The sequence below is a fragment of the Pongo abelii genome, chromosome 16 (assembly GCF_028885655.2).
Source record: "Pongo abelii isolate AG06213 chromosome 16, NHGRI_mPonAbe1-v2.0_pri, whole genome shotgun sequence".
NCBI classification, from domain to species: Eukaryota; Metazoa; Chordata; class Mammalia; order Primates; family Hominidae; genus Pongo; species Pongo abelii.
In genome coordinates this window covers 37,971,227-37,987,575 of record NC_072001.2, presented here as the reverse complement: position 1 = coordinate 37,987,575, position 16,349 = coordinate 37,971,227, and the positions used below count along the sequence as shown (strand labels likewise).

Below are 16,349 nucleotides of genomic sequence, written 5' to 3'. Positions count from 1 at the left end.
TTACCCAAGGATTCTAAGACTGAATATGAAAGTATTTTTAATAGAAAAAGAAACAAGATTATAAATCTAGAAGATCTGATAAGGATTTTTTTTTTTTTGGCTGGGTTGTTTTGGAGTCCTTCTTAGTAAATGCCTTTGACATTTGATTGCTACAGCTCCCCCATTCAGCCTAAAATTTAAAAGCTAGCCTTTCTTTCTCTAGGCTCTTAGTTTAAGGAGAGTGACGAAGAACATTTTTAATTCCTTTCTTCATTGTCCAATTTGTTCACAGAACAGGAATGGTCACTAAGATTCAGGGTCGATTTGATATTCATAATTAAAGAGTAGGAATGCAGTAGGAGCATCCATTCTGTGTGTCTCTTGTTATTAACTTGATTGTACATGCATAGGAGCAGAAGAGCAAGAGGGAGCCTCAACACCAGGCATGTGGGCAGGATTGAAAGAAGGTGCTGGAAATGAGGGGACGGAGTACCACAACCTGGTCTCTAAGACCTTCTGTTTTAATAGTCTCATGTAAATTTGTCTGCTTATTTATTATAGGGGTCCTTAATTTCTGGGGGATAGAGGTGCTCATGGACTCCTTTAAGAATCTAATAAAAGCTATAATACCCCCCAAGATTTTATACATACACATTAATTTTGAAAATAATGCCTAACATTCATGAAGCCAACATTAGAGATAACTGTGTTATATTATCTTAAAAATTCAAGCAAACCAGTAAGTTATTTATGAAGTTCTGAATTTGATGTGGAGTGCAGTGATGTCTTGAGTGTATTTTTGGGAAACAGCTTGATTTTCTTCATTAATTTGAAAGGTTTATACACAGAAACAGAAAAATTAGAGCAACCCGTAACTAAAAAGTTTATAGTATTGTAAAAGAAGATGATCGGAATCATTCCCAGATATTTTTAAGGCCTAACAATCTGCATTCACCCTTCTTAGCCTTGGTCCCAACCCATGCTATAGAAACCACTTTTCCGAAACAGATTGTGTAATGATTCTGGTTAATCAAGATTCAATTTACAAATCCAAAATTATACTGGTGTGTGTCAAATACTTCAGAAGATAATGTTGTAAAATCTCCAAGATTAGTTAAAAGAAGCATTTCCTCCAGGAAAATCTACACATTCAGGTCCTGTAAACTGGATATAATGTCTAAGCTGTGGTGCTCAGAAAGTTCTAACTCAGTGATAGACAACTCCCATAAATGTGTAGGTCGACACCTAGTTTCCATAAGCACAGAGCACCTGTAACTGTATTTCTCTATTCGTGGCCCACTGGGTCTTTCCTGTGCATGAGATGTCAAATAGCAACTGTTAGGGCAAAGGGAAAAGAGAATAATCAGATCAAGACAGATAATCTGTGTCATCAAATTGAATCAAAGACAAAAACAGAGCCTTTCTCAGACAGCCAGAATGAATTTGCACTCTCTAGTCATTAGGTCCACCTTGGGATTCCCCTCAAATAAGTGTGCCCCATCCCATTCCATACCCTTTCCATCCTCTACCCCCTTTACCCCTGCCACTCCCACACACAGAGTTTGAAAGGTGTTTGGAGAACATTTTAAAGTGTTGAAGGTTCAATAGTGGCGTTTTCACCTTAAACTGCAGAAGAAGATATTTATTATTAAACTCTTTTTTTATATCATACAATTTCTAATAAGAGACTTTAAATGTCACATTCCAGATGTTTAGAAAAGAAACATTTAGTTTATGCTTTGAAATGTTTATCTTCTTAAAAATAGCTTCCAAAATCTTATTCAATTTGTTCATTCGTATGTTCTGCTTTCTTTTGTACAACATATGCCAAAAACAAATATAAAACTTCAGTCTCACAAACCAATTTTTGTACATTCTAATTGTAAATATATATATATCATATATTTCATATTTAATATGAGAAAAATGTATTACGGTTTTCCTTAAGTCTGGGCTGGGTTTTTACAAAAAGGAAGACCATCAAATTTTCAGGATTCCCTTAATTTCTCAAACGTGAATTTCATCAGAGGTGAAAGAAGATAAAATGTTTCAGCGTAATCCTTGGTCAGAAACCTGGTTTTCTCCATATCACTAAAAAAGATAAGACTGTAATAGATAAATTTTATTTCAGATATTTCAAAGTATGCCTAGAAAATATAAACATTTAAAAAATAGTGGTCTACTTTATAAGAAATATAATGTGATTTCTACATATAAGAAATATAATGTGATTCAAAGTAATAACAATAATGTCTCAAAATCGTGCCTTTCTCATGAAAGAACACAATTCAGATAAGATTGAACTTTATCTGTGGTTATCTTTTTCATGAATGTGACCCAGTCTCCCTCAAGCTGAGTGTCACTTTTACATACACATTCAAACATGATAAATGTCATCTTAGCATGTGTTTCACATAAGGACAGCCAAGCCTGTGGCTAGCACAATGCAAGGCCTGGAGATGCGTAGCCTCCCTTTGCCCTTCACCCTGGGGTTCATGGACCAGGGCAGTCTGATGAGGTAGAAAGAGCAGTGGACAAAGAGCTGAAAGACCTAGTCCCATCTCTGGTACTTTGTAATCATTTCAAATTGGATGAAACCCTTAATATCTCAGAGTTTCAATGTGCTTCTCTACAAAATGGAGGACAATTATGCCAGCCTGCTTCATAGAGTTGTTACGAGAATCAAATGAGATAATGTAATTGAACATGCTTCAAAAACCATACTACACACACATACAAGGTAAAAGAAAATCTGGATTCAAACTTTTATAGTTCTCTGGCTCTTGTTTGAGTTATGAGGAGTTTCATAAATCCAGTCCTTTTTTATGGTTAGCTCTAATACTTTATAATGATGCGAAAAAGATCAGGCAATGTGCACTGTAATTGTGCAGGAGAAGATCTGCTACTTTTTCTTTTCCATCTCAATTAACCTCTGCTGAAGGTCATAGACAGGCCAGAGATAAAGGTCCATTTTCCTTTCTGAATTTGTCCTACCTTCAAATGTGGAAGGAAGAAGCAGCCAATTGTAGAACATTACATTTTCCAAAGTGCTCTGAGGGAAAAAGGACATTTTCCTCATGTGGCTCCCTTATTCACATTTTTTCTAAAATGAATAGATATTTTTTGCTATCCTCTTTGCCTCTTTGTCTCAATCAAACTTATGAGTGTTTGATTACAATCATCTACAGGCTGTGATATTTCTGCATGATATCTTACAGCAGTGTAGGGCCAATGAGTCTCCAGGGCCTCAGAGGTTTGATAGTGTTAAGGCTACTATGAGTAAAAGGAACCTGCCACTATAGTAATCCCAATTTCATAACAGTTTAGGCAACTTGTCTTATTAGTGTTCCTTTCAGTCATAATCAAAATGTAAAACTACAGCACTATTTAAAAGGTACCCATGGTTTCATACTGGGTTCACATTTGTCATGGAGAGAACATTTTTTTATTTCATATGCAACAAATGCTATTTGAGCACTTACTATGTGCCTGACAGTCTGCTTAAAATTATGAAACAAAAGTAATGAGAACAGTAATTACCACCGGTTGAGGCCCTATTACATGCCAGATACAGGGCTACATGCATAATGAATTTAATCCTCACAGCGACGAGAAGTAGGTTTTCTTGTCCCCATTTGCTGGAAGAGGAAATGAGACATTACAAAGTTAAGTAACGTGTGCCAGTTCACCATTCAACAAATATTTATTTATTTATTTTATTTTTAATTAACACATTGTAATTGTATGTATTTATGGCCTAAAATTTGATGTTTAGACACATGTATATGTTGTGTAATGGTCAAATCAGGGTTTAGCATATCCATCATCACCTCATGCATTTATCATTTCTTTATGGTGAAAACATTAAAAACCCTCTTCCAGCTGTTTTGTAGAATACCTTACTGTTAACCATCTTCACCCAACTGTGCAATAGAACCCCCCAAATTATTCCTCCTAATTGTAACTTTCGAGAAATATTTATTGATTATGTAAGTCAGATATCAGATGCTACCTTCCTCTGGAGATCTAGGTAAGATGAACCACTCAAGTATGAACTCAATTATGCAGCTTTTGAAATCCTTGTGCCTTCCGCAATTTTTCTGCTAATTTCCTTGATTTTCTTTATCTCTTGGGTTTGAGCTATTACTCACCCCAAATGTTAAACTCCACCCTTTCCAGATTTTCACAACGAAATCCCCTACCTCAAGCATTCATGTCATTTGCAGACTTTTGGAATGTTTTGAGGGGCTCTCTTGAAGGGGCTTATGTTATGTTACCTATGATCTTCCATTTGTTCATTTCTTCTCTCTCTCTCTGTCTTTCTCTCTCTTTCTCTTCCTTTAGGACTGTGCAGATATTTGTCCCTCTCTTTTACAGAGCTCTTCTGCTCTTCACAGTTCCGAGGGTCAAACTTACATACTAAATTCATTATGATATTCTGCATAACCAGAGATCTTCCATTTCACAAGCTCCATGCTTCTTAGAAGGATGGCCTAATTATGCAAACAATGTAGAGGCCTAAGTTCCTAAGGTCCTAATTGAGTGTTAAGCCTTGAGAAATACTTAAATACAAATACCATCTAACCACCTATGCATTTTTTTTTAGTTCAACACCCTCACTAAACAAAATATAGGGCCTAATACTGAATCTTAGGCAATAAACTATAATTTTTAAAAATAAGAGGGGAAAAATAAAATATAAAATACCATATATTTTAATCTTTGTAAATTTATGTTTTTATGTCCATTATTGCAGAAGTTGGCAGATTTTTTTCTGTAGGCCAGATAGTAAATACTTTTGACTTTGTGATCCATACATTCTCAGCAACTGCTCACCTCTTTTTTGTATAGTGACAGCAGCCATATACAATACATAAATAAATGGGTGGGGCTATGTTTCAATAAATCTTTAAACACTGAAATTTAATTTTACATAATTTTCACATCATAAAATATTAATCTTTTGATGTTTTTCAACCATTAAAAAATATAAAACCCTTTCTTTACTTCATACAAAAACTGACCACAAGGGCTGTAGTTTGCCAACCCCTGTATCATGATATTTTTTATAGTTGTGGCAGAAACACCACTGTTGTCACATTCTGCTGCCCTGCCCTAGCTAAATCTCAGAGAGTTCATTTACCTTCTAGAATAAAATTATATTCCTCCCACTGAGTACAACAAAGCCCATTATTTCTAACTTCTTCCTCTCATCTCAAAAATGCAATATAATCTGGCTGGGCTGAGTGGCTCACACCTGTAATCCCGGCACTTTGGGAGGCCAAGGTGGGTGGATCACCTGAGGTCAGGAGTTCGAGACCAGCCTGGGCAACATGGTGAAACCTCATCTCTACTAAAAATACAAAATTAGCCAGGTGCGGTGGCACATGCCTGTAGTCCTAGCTACTTGGGAGGCTGAGGCAGGAGAATTGCTTGAACCTGGGAGGCGGAGGTTGCAGTGAACGGAGATCGCACTATTGCACTCCAGCCTGGGCAACAAGAGCAAAACTCCATCTCAAAAATATAAAAAACAAAAAACAAACAAACAAATGCAATATAATCGTTTTTCTGAGGAAATCGATTTTGGAGTAATGGTCTAATTAGGGTGTACTCTTCTTTGGGCCAGTGTCTCAAACCTTAAAATTTTCAGAGTTTTTTTTTAATATGCTGATGTCAACCGTGACTCTTCAAGAGGATGATACAGTATGCAGTGGTTCCTAACTTATTGATACTGGGCACAGAGCTCTCGAGGCATCTCAAGGAACTAATACAGTAAGTCCTCACTGAACATTGTCACTAGGCTCCTGGAAACTGCAACTTTATGGGAAATGATGTATAAGAAAACTAATTTTACCATAGGCTAATTGATATAAACAAGAGTTAAGTTCCTAGGCATATTTCTGGTCACAAAAACATTACCAAACTTCTAAATAAAGACTAAAAACACATCTAATCTTAAACATTGAAATTAATGTGAGCTATATGTACACTTAAGAAGGATGAATAAAAACAAGTAAGATAATTATTTACCCAATTTTTTATGACTCAGTGAGTGACAGCAGTTGTAGTCATGGTGAATTAAATCAAGGAATAAATTTGTTCAAAGTGAAAATTTTAAGGAGCACTTCCGAGCACCACACATTCAAAAACAAACAATAACAAACGTAGTGGACTTGCTGAGCATTTCGTTCTGCGTCGCTTATTATTATTTGTATGATTAGCATAGACTTTACACATTTTTATTTTATAATAATTTGTATTCATTCACTCATTCCTTTTCCAGCTCTCTTATTCTAGTTCAGGGTCGAGGGTGGCCCAGAACATAACCCAGTAGCTCAGGGCACAAGGCAGGCACCACATTGGACAGGTGTGCATTTAAACCCACACCCACACTCAGTCAGACTGAGGCCATTTAGACACGCCAGTTCACCTACTGTGCACGTCGCTGGGATGTGGGAGGAAATGGAGTATCCAGAGAAAACCCATGCAGACATGAGGAGAATATGCAAATGCCACACAGACGGTGGCCCCAGCCTGGGATTGATTTATTTCTCATCAGTGTTAAACAAAACTACATTATTTGAGGATCTGCTACATTCTCAAAATCCAGATGCGTGCTACTCAAAGTGTGGTCCATGGACCAGAGACATCAATGTCACCTGAGAATTTGTTTAAAATAGAGACTCTCCGTCCACAGGATAGACCCACTGAGTCAGAATCTTCATTCTAATATGATCCCCAGGTGTTTTGAATGCACGTTACATTTTTAAAACAATACTGTAGACCACAGTTTTACAAACTGCTATAATTTAAGCTAAAAGAAAAACATAGATCCAGAAGCTAAAATTAATCCTAACATGAATTACTAGAAATTTTGGTTACTATGAAAGTCAAACCCACTTCCCCAGGTTAAAGTTGAGTAACTCAATTGAGTTACCTACGCTTTACTTCTTCCTGTCTCATTACCTTTAGATGTTTGCTTTTATTTATCTTTTGTTTTTGTGGGGTTGGTGAAGCAGGAGAGAGATGAGATAATTGAAAAATAAACTTATGAAAGATATAGCCATTGAATTTGTGTTCTGAATGTCTCCAAAACCTTATAGAAACATCATCATTTGGAGCCAGAAATGTAAACCAGAAAAAAACCCTTTGTTTTTATTTCGATTCTTAACGGAAACTCGAATTTTTGGCATCATCATCTTTTAATATCTCTATGATTCTTTCGAGGAGCATCTAAATCTTTGTTATTATTTACATGGATATGTTGCAGGAAAACACTGGAGCCTGAATCTTTGTGATTGTTTTTATTACTTTGCATGAATATGATGTTCTCCCATGTAAAGGCTGTAGCATGTGTTCTTCACCACAAGTTTGCACATTGAGGCAGGAGTAATGGCTACATTTGCTGTTTGCTGAAGCAGATTTCTAAGGGCCTTGCATAAAATTTACAACACAAGCTCTGCCTTCCAGACGTATATTTGTTTAAAACTCCCATGATCCATGGCCAAATAGTTTTCTTATATTTGTAAGCATTTATTATGAATAACAGCTGTGGAGTTGTTCTGTACATCACTATTGGCAGATACTGTTTGGAAACCAAATGAGATTCTTAAATGGGTTCATATAAATTCTTACTGTCTACTGCCAGTTCAAATGGCTAAGGAACTTCTCTATTATTATTCTCAAGCCCCTCCTTTGTTGTTACTTTTATTAAATTGCACCATCTGATAAGAAATATGTTCCTTATTTTATTCTCTAGTTATAACTCTGATCTGTCGTTCTCTCTCTCTGTCACCTCCGAAAGAGTAATCTAGTTTTAAAAGGTAGACATGAGGCTCAATTGAAAATAACATTTACATTGTCTCTATTTGCAAAAATCTTTCTAACTTCCAATTTGCTGGTCCCTTATGTAAAACAGTTGAGGACATAAAATTAAAAAGTCATAAGACTCCCAGTGGACCAGATCTTCATTCTCCTCAGAGAAAGCCGGTGCAGGTATTCTACATTCAAGAGATGTGTGGGCCATGGAGCGGAACAAGCATCTGGATCGCATATGTAGTTAACATAAATGGATACACATAATAAAAATATTTCTGCACTCACTGCGCACTCACTGGCAGTGAGAAGACCCTAGCTTTAGAGATAATTCTTTTACGCAACTCTAGCGCGATCATAGCCTGTAAACAGTTGAATCTAAGTGCAGTCTATTGCAGAATACTAAAGTGAGGCTTGTTCTTTAGCACAATGCCTGGCCCATAGAAATAACTGATTAAAAGAAATTTAATGATTAATTGTTCATTAAATAAAAGAATGGTCAGACGGTCAGGCAGTGAGGAAGGCCTGTGTGGTGGTCAGGTCTGTAAGTAGCTTGACTAAAGAAGACTTAGTGGGCCAGGCGCAGTGGCTCACACCTGTAATCCCAGCACTTTGGGAGGCCGAGGCAGGCGAATCATGAGTTCAGGAGTTCGAGACCAGCCTGGCCAACATGGTGAAACCCCGTCTCCACTAAAAATACAAAAAATTAGCTGGGCGTAGTGGTGGCCACCTGTAATCCCAGCTACTCGGGAGGCTGAGGCAGGAGAATCACTTGAACCCGGGAGGCAGAGGTTGCAGTGAGCCGAGATGGGGCCGCTGAACTCCAGCCCTGGTGACAGAGAGAGACTCCATCTCAAAAAACAAACAAACAAAAAAAGACTTAGTGATAGTTGTGTGGTGAGGGGAGGTGAAAAGGAAATGCTTTCAGTTTAGTTTAGTTTTGGGGTTTTTGTGTGTGTTTGCTTTTCTTTGTTTCTTAAGTTGGAAGAAATGTAAGGATAGTTATAGGCTGAAGGGAAAGAGCAAGGGGAGGAGAGAAGGGGGGATGGAGATGTTAGATACTGTGGGGAGGGAAGTATTCCCTGAGCAGGATTCAGGAGGGGGCAGAAGCTGTTAAGATCCACAGCACAGGTGGAGACATTGACCCGGGGGACATTCAGCAAAACATTCTTTAGTGAAGCATAAGAATGATAAATTCAGAGTCAAGTGTCATAGGTAATGCTAATAGTGTTTTATGCACATTAATACTCATTGGTATTTCTGTGCCTTTTTTTAATGTTTGCAGGGAGCTTGCATTTATTATTTTTTACTCCGTAGTTACTTATTGAGAAAGGACAGATTTGAGTTAAAAAGAAAGTCTCTACTCTGAAAGTATCATAGATCAAATAAAGGGCTGAATGAGGAATCAAAAGACCTGGGTTCTAATTTCAGCAGGAATATATATGCCTCCGGATCTATGGAAATAATTTGCCTTTATGAATTATACACATTTATAAAATATTTAAGAAGTATGATCAAGAACACGTGTTGACTAAGTATGAGTAGAAAAGGAAAGGCAAGAAGCAAAAATGACCCTTAGGTTTCTAATCGTGAATAACTGAGTGGATGGCAGAAATACTAGAGAGAAAATAATTATACCAGATTATTAGAATCCATTGAAATATTGAATATATTTCAATCTATTGAACCTATATTCAACCTATATTCAATCTATAGGTAAGCTGAACACATTCTACAAAAGACATTAATGTTAAGAAACTGATACATAATGTTCCCTGTAAATATGGAATTTATAGAATAAACTGTAATTAGCTAAAATGGGGAGCCAAACTATAGTACAGTCTTGTAGCTTGTGAGTTAAATGGAAGAAAAATGAAATAACTTTACTGTTAACTTAAAAGAGGTGGTAGAAATAGATATACAGGATTTTTAACAATTAAATTTTCCTGTATTCTTATTTATCCTCAGGTGCCATTGGTCTTGTTATTTAACTTACCCATTATTTCTTCTGAAACAATTGCATTACAGTAATTGTAGATAAATATAACCCTGGAGTACTATAGATCACTGAAATGTTGGTTGCTTTAAGCAAAAAGAAGTATCAAATCAAGTCAGTTTCTAGATTGCTGTTCTCCTGGGCACTGGTTCATCGTTCAGAGCTGTCAAATGGTCTTGTCACTCCCAAGCTTCTGACATGCAGGACTAATTGTTTGCAGCCCAAGGCGTTGCATGTCCCACTTTTAAAGGCATCAAGGCAAGCATTTTCTGAATTATCTGATCACTCTAGTTCTTCAATATTGATGGCATAATAATTGCGTTTTAAATTCCATTGTTTTATATTAGTAATTCTCACTCACCTGCTGGGGTTTAAATCAAGTACTCACTCTACCCACAGATAATTCAGACTATTTCAGACCATCTGTCTTAGTGAGTTTGAGTACATTTTTAAGTTACCTGTATTTCAGATTACTTTTTTTAAAGATCTTAAAAAGCATCTTGATCCTTGGTCCAAATCTTTCACAAGTCTGGATATATGAAGCCTTTGCAAATTTCCCATGCTATCACCGACCAGGCCACCTCAAAAATCCTAGAAAACTCATCTGAATGACTCCTTTGTCACTGCTTCTGCTGCTTAGTATTGTTTACAATTTTATATTGTTTACTCTTTCTAACTAGATTGAAGAACCCTGAAGGCAGAAACTCTTTTATATTTTTTTACATTCCCTGTGCATGGATAATGCTCTGTATATTAAAAAAATAAATGATCAAATATATACTGATAATAAAGTATGGTAGCATTGTGATTGAGAAAGGCGTCGGAAGGTCAGCTGTCTGGCTTTAAATCTTAGTTTTGCTGCTTAAGAGCTACAAGACTTTGGGCAATTTCTATAGCCACCCTGCTCCTCAATTTCCTCATCTGTGAAACAGGAATAATATTGTACCTATTCATAGGATTGTTACAGGAATAAATGAGTTAATATACATCAAGCATTTAGATCAAATGCTTGCCGTATAGAAAGCACCATGTAAGTGCTTGCTTGATGGCAATAATGAGCTCTATTTGGCACTTTAGAGCTTAATTTATTCAATAAATGTGACACTGTTATATGTAATATATATTAACCAGTGTTTCCTCCAGAAAAAGAAATCAGGAGTGTCGTCCCCATTTTTTTTCTAGAGTCAATTACAATTTTCCCAAGACATTTATGAATAGACTAACCTTAATAGTAGGACATCAGGACAGCCTGATTAGCTGCTTGGTGACATGTTGGGTGATAAGGTCATGGTAGATATTCACCAAATGAATACCATTTTAAATAAAGAAGCCTAAAGACTTTTAGAGGTTCCATATGTGAATAATGTACAGGCTAAGTCAATGCCCAGACACAATGATAATAAACGTTGTAAAATTTTTCAAATTCACCTTTAGTAGTACCATTACTGCTACTTCTGCAATACGGCAGATCAACATGATTATTCTAGGAAAGAGAGGAAAATGGAGAGAGAAGGGAAGGACAGAAAATATATAGGGCAAAAATGTTTAAAATAACTATATGAGATCATGTTGAAATAATGCAAAGGTAAAAACATATCCATTTTCTTCTCCCTCTCCTCATAACATCCAAAGTAAAAGGTAGTATTTAGATGTATGACTATGCTAGTATTTATAAGAAGGAGAGAAAAGGAGGAAATAAGGAGGTGAGAAAATGAAATACTAAAACAAAACATGGAGTGCAATACCCATAACATTCAGCAAAGAAATAGTCTTGACAGTTTTAGGTTTTGATATTACATTTTTAAAATACATTCTGTGGTCAAATATACTTTTAAGAACCGCAATTGAAAGATTATTGCAGTGAGAACTTTTAAAATTCTTCCTTATAAGCTTATTTTGTTTTATCTATCATAAAAGTAATGTTACATTCAAGTAATATGATATTGAAGTAATATATATTCAATGAGTAAAACTTTGAATAAAGTACTCATGCGTGTATGTACACACACACACACACACACACACACACAGAGAAACTGTAAGCCCATTACATTTATCTAAGCTTTATATACCATTTTGGTGGTTGCCTTTCGACATTTTGGGCTTTTGTTTATTTGTGTAATATGAAATATTACACAAATGCTATTGCAGAGGGGATTTAAATGTTTCGTGTACTATTTGTTTTTAAAACATTATTTAAAAAAATGAAGCTATTTAAGAGAAGCATTTTTTGTGCCTCAAAACAATGTAGATAGATAGATGGAGAGAGAAGTGGATGGATATACAGATAGAAATATCTCCAGCCATCCTTTTCACAGTGCATAAATAAAATTATTCTTTGATGGCTGGCTAAGGTTACTACCCCAGAACTTGAAGCTGTTTTCATCTGTGTGTGTTCCAGTGAAGTCAATAATTGTCCATTACATGTCCAGGACTGGATTCCAGCAAAGGGAGAAATGGCAGAAGAATTTTGACAAACTGAAGGGATCTACCCCGCATAGACAGGAACAGGGAACATTTGTTTTCTGAGCAAGTGTATTGTAAGCCTTCTAGAATAGCCTGCCAGCTTAAAGAATGCAGCTAGAGCTAGCTTCCCAGAATGTTCATACTGTTTGTATCAGCTAACCAGCTCCCAAGCAGTATTCTCATATTCTAACTCCTCTAATGAAGAATAATTGTCGGTCACTGGTCTTCCCAAATTCTAGGACAGTTGCTTCACATGTAAAGTAATTTCAGTTAAAGGACACTAGGAAAGTAAAAAATGAAACTCTCTGTTAAGTGCCCAACATGAAAGATAGCATGTCTATGTTATGAAATCTAAAATAAGTAACCTGGAAATGTATATATGCACACAAAAGACTAGAAAGAAATTCATCGTAATGTAAAAAGAGGTTCTCTCTAGATGGTGGGATTATAAATGACTTTGGCTTTCTTCTTTATACATTTCTGTTTTGTTGCAGAAAGAACATATTGCAGAAAAACAGAATACTTATTTTAATCAGTAATCTAGAGAAGAAAATAAATGAAGATATAATTAATCATAAGGTTAGTGTTATTTACCTATACTTAGAAATCAACTAAAATCTTTGCCTCAGAATCCTAAAATTCAAAGTCCATACCAAGAAAAAAATGGAAGAGACAAACCAAAATTGACTTAAAAACAGCATACTGTGATTATAGAAAAGGCTTTTTTTATTACTTTAAAAAAATGTAAACCATTTTAGTCAGGTCTTAGCTAAGCCAATAACTCAATTCCTGAAGCTCTTGGTTAATTAGTATTGTACACCTAGGCCAGATTAACACTTGTGAAAATTTTCAATTTATTGCCACTTATTTGAAATAAGTTGACTTGGATTTTTGAGAGATGAGAGACGGAGAGAAAACGCCTCCCAAGAGGTAAAAAGTTGTCTAACAAAAGATAGCTTTTCCATAAAATACTATGCATTTACTGGAAGTAACAGTAAGTAATGCTTTTTGGAAAATGGTCCCCAAAATAAGAAAAAATTAAACATTAAAATAAAGAATCCTAAAAAAGTTCTAACTGGAAAAATCATTAGGAAATTAACAGTTTAATAAAATCAAACTTAATATTTCTGTGTATCCATTTATTTCTCTCTATCTGCATTATTTTGAGGCACAAAAAAAATGCTTCTCCTAAATAGCTTTATTTTTTAAAATAAAGAAAGCTTTAAAAACAAATATATCAGTGGCCGGGCGCGGTGGCTCATTCCTGTAATCCCAGCACTTTGGGAGGCCGAGGCGGGCAGATCGCGAGGTCAGGAGATTGAGACCATCCTGGCTAACACAGTGAAACCCCATCTCTACTAAAAATACAAAAAATTAGCCGGGCATGGTGGCGGGCACCTGTAGTCCCAGCTACTCGGGAGGCTGAGGCAGGAGAATGGCATGAACCCGGAAGGCAGAGCTTGCAGCGAGCCAAGATCATGCCACTGCACTCCAGCCTGGGCGACAGAGCAAGACTCTGTCTCAAAAAAAAAAAAAAAAAAAAAAAGTACATCATTAATATAATAGATTTCAGTCTTTCTGAATAGTTTATGCTTTTTTAAACAGAATCTTGTTTGTAAACTGCATACAGTAAGTGATTTTCAACTGTATTAATTCTCCTAGAGTTATCAGTGTCTGGTAGCTTTTCTTTTTTATATTGTTTTGTTGTTGCTATTGTCTTTAGTTTTCTTGATCCAATCTATATCAAATTTAAGTTAAATTTGTTCTTCAGTTGTTCTCAAAATGAGCCTTCTTCAGGGAAGAATGAAGGTAAAACCAAATCAGATTCTTCTTGTATTGCTGTGATCAGATTTATCTTCTGACCCAATATATTTTAAGTCTAATTATTTAAAGTTCAATTTAGATGGTTTAGCAAGCCATGAATTAACCCTGAATGCCTCGATTTTGAATTTTCATTTGCACGCTTCATTTTGCCTGTGAAATGTCTTAGCAAGAAAAAAAGCCAAAGGCTCACCCCAACAAGGGGAAGACAGCTAGGTTAGAAGAATCAATTTGGAAGTCTTAGCCCAGGGGGTAGGTAAGGTCCCCAAAGGCGATACAGGAGATGGTAAAAATGTTCTACTGTTGGACAGAAGAGTCTGCCCAGCCTCTACTCTCCTCACACTCAGAAATCAGAATTTCCTGCACTTTTTTTTTGAGACAGGGTCTCACTTTGTCCCTTAGGCTGGAGTGCAGTGGAGCAATCACAGCTGACTGCAGCCTACAACTCCCAGGCTCAAGCAATTCTCCCTCCTCAGCCTCCCAAGAAGCTGGGACTACAGGGTGAGCCACCATGCCCAGCTAATTGTTTTATTTTTGGTAAAGCTGGGCTCTTGTTATGTTGCCCAGGCTTTTGTTGTACTCCTGGGCTCAGGCAATTTCCCTACCTCAGCCTCCCAGAGGGCTGGGATTATGAGTGTGAGCCACTGAACCTGGCCTCCTGTAGTCTTTGAGGGATTTTCATAACATGTATTACGGCAGGAATTAAAGATGGCGTCTACAGCTGTTGTTCTACTGATTCTCACAAGGAACACATTTTCTTTGAGAAACCAAGGAAAACTGGATGATTATAAAGGTACTATGAAAGGCTGACTGGAGTCCGTCCTGAGGGCTATGCAGCATTTGCTTCATGTCCACCCCAACAGTGCTTTCATGTGTGCTTAGTCCTCTGCATTCATGCCTGGAGTCCAGCTTCCACATCCGTAAGAGATTGTCCGCCCTAAAGATCTGAGGACATAATGGAGGCAAGCTGTGTAGATATGTACCTCACACTGAGCCAGGACACTTCGGTCCCGACTTCTCCTGTGGAGGGATGGCCAACTGGAAAGTGGTCATCTACCAAGCACTACATGGCTCATCTGTCCTGCTTTCCCTCCTGATTTCAAACAGATTTTGGGCATCTTTGTGTGGGTCCTAGTCTCTCTAAACCCACACTAGCACTTCAGTAAAACTGTTTTATCTTTATAACGCTTTTTAAATGCAGAGTTTTCAGGGATTTTTTTTTTCTTTGAGTAGTACATGTATTGAAATAGCCGTTTAGCTTTGCCCAGTAATAAATAACTCTGTAAAAAAGAAACACTTAAGATGGATATTCTGTAAACTCCAGAATTATTGTGAAATCGCATTTTTATCTCCCATTTTTAGAGCCCATTTGATTTATCCCAGCTTGGCATATTAGAATAGACATGGGGTACACAAACAGCCTGATAGTTAAAATTTTGTCTGCATGTGAATCTCCTCTGGCTTCCTTCTCTGCCAGGAAAATTTTTCCTGTTGTCAGTCAACCGATCCTAATATCTTCTTGGAACAGAGCAAACATTTTAAAGTGCAGAGTAAAAGTCCTCCCCCAGCCCTAGGGAGAAAACTTTTTTTTCCCTTGAGCTGTTGATGTCTTTAAGAGAAATGACTTTAGTTGGTTCAGTCAGATGATAGAGGACACAGTTAACTCCATATAAGGAAAATGTTTGAATGCCAGTACCATTGATTTCAAGTAAGGTTTATGTGGGTAACATTGTTTAAGAAGATAATCTGAGTCATAAATTGCATAAGCGGTAACTCCCTCTTAAGCAACAGCAAAAGAGTAGTTTTGTAGTTTTGAACTTTGTTTTGAAAAAATCCTATGTTAATAAACGTTTTGAAATATGCTGTCTACGGAGATAGGAATGTGGACCTCCTGACCGTGGACTATATGGCTCTTAATTAACCACTGTTTCCAATTCTTTTTAGAGTTTCAGTCAGAATTAGTTATTCTGAGCCTAAAAAATAAAATGAAGACACAGATTTCTCTTAAACCCTATTAAAGGGTCTTCTTTTAAGGCAGACAGAACAAGTCTTCTTAAGACAGCCTTATGGTAATTGATCCAGAGTCATTTAGTTTATTTCAACAATTATTCCAGCACACATTTTTTTTAACTATTGGCTAAACATAAATTGTTAACATGATAGAAAACAGTCACCAAGGGAAGTACTTACAAGCCAGAACACAGTAGTAATGGTCACAGAAAGAGATTTTTTTAAAAATCAAAACTAAGAATGTCTCTGAAACTCTTCATTG

The 16,349-nt window shown here is 36.5% G+C and overlaps 1 protein-coding gene across 1 annotated transcript in view; it reads left to right on the top strand.

The window, feature by feature from the left end:
* The window catches only part of DPH6 (diphthamine biosynthesis 6), a 450,913-nt gene that overhangs the window by 395,132 nt on the left and 39,432 nt on the right, over nucleotides 1–16,349 (top strand). The gene's annotated exons all lie outside the window — the stretch shown is intronic.